We start from the raw sequence: 6,413 nt of genomic DNA on the forward strand, positions 1-6,413 counted from the left end.
ATAACATCACTCTCCCCCAAAGTCAGATAGAAGTTATTTACAAGTTGTGGCGATCTGGCGCTTTGCGTTCCCGGGTTGATTGCCTGAGTTGGAGTCCTGGCCTGGGTGAGTTGGTCTTATCATTGCTGCACTGCAGCGCGGACTGTCGGGCATGGTGGGTTCATCCTCGTGGTTGACCGCGAGGTCGATTGCTGGTTGGGTGTGTGTGGGTGGATCAATGATGGTAATGTCCTCTTCAAACTGTTCTTGGTTGTCAGTGAATCGCAGTTTGGTCTGATGCAAGTGCTTTCTGCACGTTTATCCATTCAACAGTTTCACAACAAACACTCTATTCCCCTCCTTGGCTAACACCGTGCCAGCAACCCATTTGGGACTGTGACCGTAATTAAGAAGAAACACAGGGTCATTGACCTCAATGTCACGTGATATAGCCGCGCGATCGTGGTACACGTTATGCCGGTGACGCCGGGTTTCTACATGATCTTTGAGATCCGGGTGGACTAAGGATTTGAGTGCTCTCTTCATTAGCAATTCTGCAGGGGGAGCGAGTGGGGTCACGTGCGGTAGCTGAGCAGAATCCGAGATAACCGGGTCTGCAGGGAACCATCCATCATGCGTTTCAAGCTCTGCTTGATGGTTTGGACTGCCCGTTCCGCTTGACCATTGGATGCGGGCTTAAAGGGGCAGACTTGACATGCTTGATGCCATTGCGGGTCATGAACTCATTGAATTCCGAGCTGGTGAAACAAGGTCCATTGTCACTACCAAGGACGTCGGGCAAACCATGGGTGGCGAACATGGCCCAGAGGCTTTCAATGGTGGCAGTGGACGTGCATGACGACATTATTATACATTCAATCCATTTAGAGTAAGCGTCCACTGCTACGAGGAACATCTTTCCGAGAAAGGGGCCAGAGAACTCTACGTGGACCCTGGACTACGGTTTGGAGGTCCATGACCACAGGTTCAGGGGGGCCTCTCTTGGTGCATTGATTAACTGTGAGCAAGTGTTACATTGGTGTACGCATTACTCCAATTCCGAGTCAATGCCGGGCCATCAAACGTGCGACCGGGTGATAGCCTTCATTGTGACTATGCCTGGCTGGGTACTGTGAAGGTCGAGTATAAACGTTTCCCTGCCTTTTTTGGCAAAACTACACGATTCCCCCATAGGAGACAGTCCGAATGGATGGATGCTTCATCCTTACATCGGTGGCATGGCTAAATTTCGTCTTGCATTTCCCTGGGAACAGCCGACCAGCTCCCATTGAGTACGCAGCTTTTTACTAGTGATAGCACCGGGTCCCGGCTAGTCCAGGTCCTGATCTGGCGAGCCGTGACGGGTGACCCCTCGCTCTCAAAAACATCCATTACAAGAAACACCCTGGTGGTGGGCAATGGTAGCCGACTGAGGGATCAGCACAGTTCTCAGGGCCTGGTCTGTGGCGGATTACATCATCATACACAGATAACGTTAGTGCCCATTTTTGGATGCGGGATGAAGCATTGGTGCTAATACCTTTGCTTTCTGAGAACAGCAAAATGAGCGGCTTGTGGTCGGTTTCGAGCTCGAACCGGAGTCCAAATATATATTGGTGCATTTTCTTAACCCTGTATACACATGCTAAAGCTTCTTTTTCAACCATGCTGTAGGCTCCTTCAGCCTTAGATAAACTTCTGGATGCAGATGTAACCGGTTGCAGTTTGCCTGACACATTGACTTGCTGTAACACAACTGACCCCGTACGAAGATGCATCACAAGCTAGTAATAAACGTTTACACAGGTCATACAATACAAGTAACTTGTTAGAACATAGCAGGTTTCTGACCTTGTTAAAGGCTGTCTCTTGAGCTTTACCCCAGACCCAGTCGTCACCCTTGTGTAGCAATAAATGCAAAGGTTCCAGCAAAGTGCTCAACCTCAGTAGAAAGTTACCAAAATAGTTGAGGAGTCCCAGGAACGAACTCAGCTCCATCACATTCTGTGGTCTGGGTGCAATCTTGATGGCCTCCGTCTCAGAGTCCGTGGGTCTGATGCCGTCCGCCGCAATCTTTCTTCCCAGAAATTCGACCTCTGGTGCCAGGAAAACACACTTGGAGCATTTCAGCCTCAGTCCCACTCTGTCCAGTCGCTTGAGAACCTCTTCCAGGTTGTGTAAGTGTTCGGTGGTGTTGCGACCAGTGATCAAGATGTCATCTTGGAACACCACGGTGCGCGGAACCTATTTCAGCAGACTCTCCATGTTCCTCTGGAAGTTGGCCGCAGCTGAGCGAATCCCAAAGAGTCATCTGTGGGACATGAACAGTCCTCTCTGCGTGTTGATGCACGTCAACTTTTTCAAAGGTTCAGCCAGCTCCTGTGTCATGTAAGCAGAGGTTAGATCCAACTTGGTGAACAACATCCCCCCTGCTAGCGTTGCGAACAGGTCCTCCACTTTGGGTAGTGGGTACTGGTCCTGTAACGAGACTCAGTTGATCGTTACCTTGTAGTCCCCGCAGACTCTGACCGTCCCATCGCTTTTCAACACTGGAACAATTAGACTGGCCCACTCGTTGAACTCGCCTGGCGATATGATCCCCTCGCGTTGAAGTCTGTCCAGCCCGATCTCGACTTTCATATATGGAACCGCTTGGGTCGTGCATCAGGGACTAGATGGATCTGCACTTTGGCGCCTGTGAAGTTGCCGATGTCTGGCTCGAATAACGACGGGAATTTGTTTAGCACTTGGGCGCACGAGGCATCATCCTCCGAAGACAGTGCTTTGATGTCGTCCCAGTTCCATCGGATCTTTCCTAGCCAGCTTCTGCCGAACAGCGTAGGGCCATCGCCTGATACAATCCATAGTGGTAAATCATGCACAGCTCCATCGTACGATGCCTTCACTGCCGCACTGCCAGTGACTGGTATGAGCTCTTTGGTGTAAGTGCACAGCTTGCTGTGGATCGGGCTTAGTTTTGGCCTTTGTGCCTTGTTGCCCCACTGTTTCTCAAAAGCCTTCTGGCTCATTCTGACTGACTCACCCCCGTGTCCAATTCCATGGAAACTGGAATGCCGTTTAATTTGACTTTTAACATTATTGGAGGGCTTTTGGTGGTGGAGGTGTGTACCCCATACACTTCCTCTGCAGCCTCGGGTTGAGTTGCCTCTCTAACTCGTTCAGCGTGATCCGCGCCGGATCGGTCATCTTCTGCCGACTCTGCCACGTGGTGAGTCACAGCACGTCTGCACATTCACTGGAGGTGCCCCATTGTACCACAGCCCTTGCACACGTAGTGCTTGAATCGACATTGATGGGCTCGATGATTACCCCCGCAGCGCCAACATGGTGCTAATGGATTCGCATTCACGCCCCACGGCGGGCTCTGAGTCACCCTAGGTCTGGCCTCTGCAGGTACACTCATAATAAAGAATGAAACTGAGTACTGTGTACAATGAGCAAGTGTGACCTTAGCTCCTTTAATAAAACTCCAGGGTGCAGGGACCTCGTGGGTGGCCTGCTTATAAACTGTGCTCCCAAGGGATGCTGGGATCCCTTGGGACTCCAACAGGTGAGCCCTCTGGTGGTCAGGTGTGATGCAGATTACAAGGGGTTAAATACATAACATCACTCCCCCCGTGAAGTAAACAGTACACTTACTTACAGGGTGAGACGATCTGGGGCTTTACGCTCCCTTGTCGATCGTCTCGGTACAAATGCGGGGGTGGGTGGGTTGATTAGTTCTTCACTGGGCTGTTGGGCAGCCGGCCTTGCTGGGCTGCTGGGGATGGTGAATTTGGCTTCGTGGTCAACCATGATGTCAGTTGCCACTTGTGTGTGTGTGTGTGTGTGTGTGTGTGTGTGTGTGTTGGAGGGTCAAAGTTGGTGGTGTCTTCTTTGGGTTGTTCATAGCTGTTGTTGAACCGCAATTTGATTTGGTCCAAATGTTTTCTGTGCGTTTGTCCATTGGTCAGTTTGACCTGAAACACCCCACTCCCCTCTTTGGCTGTGACCGTGTCCATAATTGAGCACAAACACAGGATCATTGATCTCAATATCGCGTGACAAATTTGCGCGGTCATGGTACACACTTTGTTAATGCCGCTTGCCCTTCACGTGACCATGGAGATCAGGGTGGACAAGAGAGAGCGTTGTTTTAAGCGTCCTTTTCATGAGCAGCTCGGTTGGGAGAACCCCGGTGAGTAAGTGGGGTCTGATGCAGTAGATGAGCAGCACTCGGGACAGTCGGGTCTGCAGGGAGCCTTACAGCACTCGTTTCAAGCTTTGCTTGATGGGTCTGAACTGCCCGTTCTGCCTGGCCATTGGATGTGGGCTTGAACGGGGCAGATGTGACGTGTTTGATCCCGTTGCGGGTCATGGCCTAGAAATGAGCCTGCATAGTCTACGTGGATCCTCGACCACGGCTTGGAGGGCCACGACCACAAACTTAGCGGTGCCTCTCTGGATACATTGCTCAGCTGAGAGCAAGTGTTGCACTGGCGCACGCATGACTCCAAATCCGAGTCGATGCCAGGCCACCACACATGGGATCTGGCTATGGCTTTCATCATTACAATGCCTGGGTGGGTGCTGTACAGTTTACATATGATCGTATCTCTGCCTTTCTTGGACAAGACCACGCGATTGCCCCACAATAGACAGTCCGCCTGCAGGGACAACTCGTCTTTGCGTCTGTGGAACGGCTTAATCACCTCCTGCATCTCCACTGGGACACTGGGCCAGCTCCCATGGAGGACACAGTTTTTTTACCAAGGACAGTAAAGAATCCTGGCTGGTCCAGGTCCTGATCTGGCAGGCCATAATGGGGGACTTCTCATTCTCGAATGCCTCCATGACCATGAGCAAGTCCGCTGGCTGTGCCATTTCCACCCCGGTGGTGGGCAATGGCAACCGACTGAGAGCATCTGCACAGTTCTCTGTGCCCAGTCTGTGGCGGATTACATAGTTGTATGCCGACAGCGTGAGTGCCCATCTTTGAATGCAGGCAGAGGTATTGGTATTAATCCCTTTGCTCTTAGAGAACAGCAATATGAGCGGCTTGTGGTCAGTTTCAAGCTCAAACTTGAGGCCAGTTAAGTACTGGTTCATTTTTTTTACCCCGTAGACGCACGCCAGAGCATCTTTTTCAATCATGCTGTAGGCCCTTTCGGCCTTGGACAAACTCCTGGGCGCATAAGCGACCGGTTGCAAAATCCCCGGTTTTATTAGCCTGTTGTAACACACACCCGACCCCGTATGACGACACATCGCAAACTAGCACTAATCGTTTACAAGGGTTATATAGGACAAGCAGTTTGTTTGAACACAACAGATTTCTGGCTTTCTTAAAGGCAGCCTCTTGTGAATTCCCCCGTACCCAGTTGTCTCCCTTGCGCAGTAGCACATGTCGGGGTTCGAGCAGGGGCTTAACCCGGGTAGGAAATTACCCAAATAGTTAAGGAGTTCCAGGAACGACGGCAGCTCCGTCACGTTCTGTGGTCTCGGCGCGTTCTTGATGGCCTCCATCTTGGCGTCGGTGGGTCTGATGCCGTCTGCCGCGATTCTTCTTCCCAAGAACTCGACCTCCTGTGCTAGGAAAACACACTTTGAGCGTTTCAACCTGAGCCCCACACGATCCAACCAACTAAGAGCCTCTTCCAGATTCTTCAAGTGCTCAATGGTGACCCGACCTGTAACCAGTATGTCATCCTGGAAAACCACAGTGCGAGGAACCGACTTTAGCGGGCTCTCCATGTCCCGCTGGAAGATAGCCGCGGCTGACCGAATCCTGAACGGGCACCGGTTGTAGATGAACAGACCTTTGTGCGTGTTGATGCAGGTGAGGCCTTTCGAAGACACCTCCAGCTCCTGCGTCATGTAGGCCGAGGTCAGGTCCAGCGTGGTGAACATCTTCCCTCCAGCCAGGGTTCCAAATAGGTCATCTGCCTTGGGTAGCGGGTACTGGTCCTGCAACGAAAAACGGTTAATCGTTACTTTATAGTCTGCACAAATTCTAACCGTGCCGTCCTCTTTAAGTACCGGGACAATCGGACTGGCCCAGTAGTAGAATTCCACCAGGGCGATGATGCCTTCTCGTTGCAGCCTGTGCAGCACAATTTCCACTTTTTCACGCATCATGTATGGTACCACCCGAGCCTTGTGGTGGATGGGTCGCATACCGGGAACCGGATGGATCTGCACTTTAGAACCCGAGAAGCTTTCAATGCCTGGCTCAAACAACGATGGGAACTTGCTCAGAACCTGGGCACATGAGGCATCATCGACGGATGAAAGCGCTTGGATGTCATCCCAGTTCCAGCGGATTTTTCCCAGCCATCTTCTGCCAAACAACGTGGGGCCATCCCCTGGCACAATCCACAGCGGGAGTTCGTGTACTGCTCCGTCATAGGAGACTTTGACTTCTGCACTGCCAG

The sequence above is a fragment of the Pristiophorus japonicus genome, chromosome 3, assembly GCF_044704955.1.
Source record: "Pristiophorus japonicus isolate sPriJap1 chromosome 3, sPriJap1.hap1, whole genome shotgun sequence".
In the NCBI taxonomy this organism is placed as follows: domain Eukaryota; kingdom Metazoa; phylum Chordata; class Chondrichthyes; family Pristiophoridae; genus Pristiophorus; species Pristiophorus japonicus.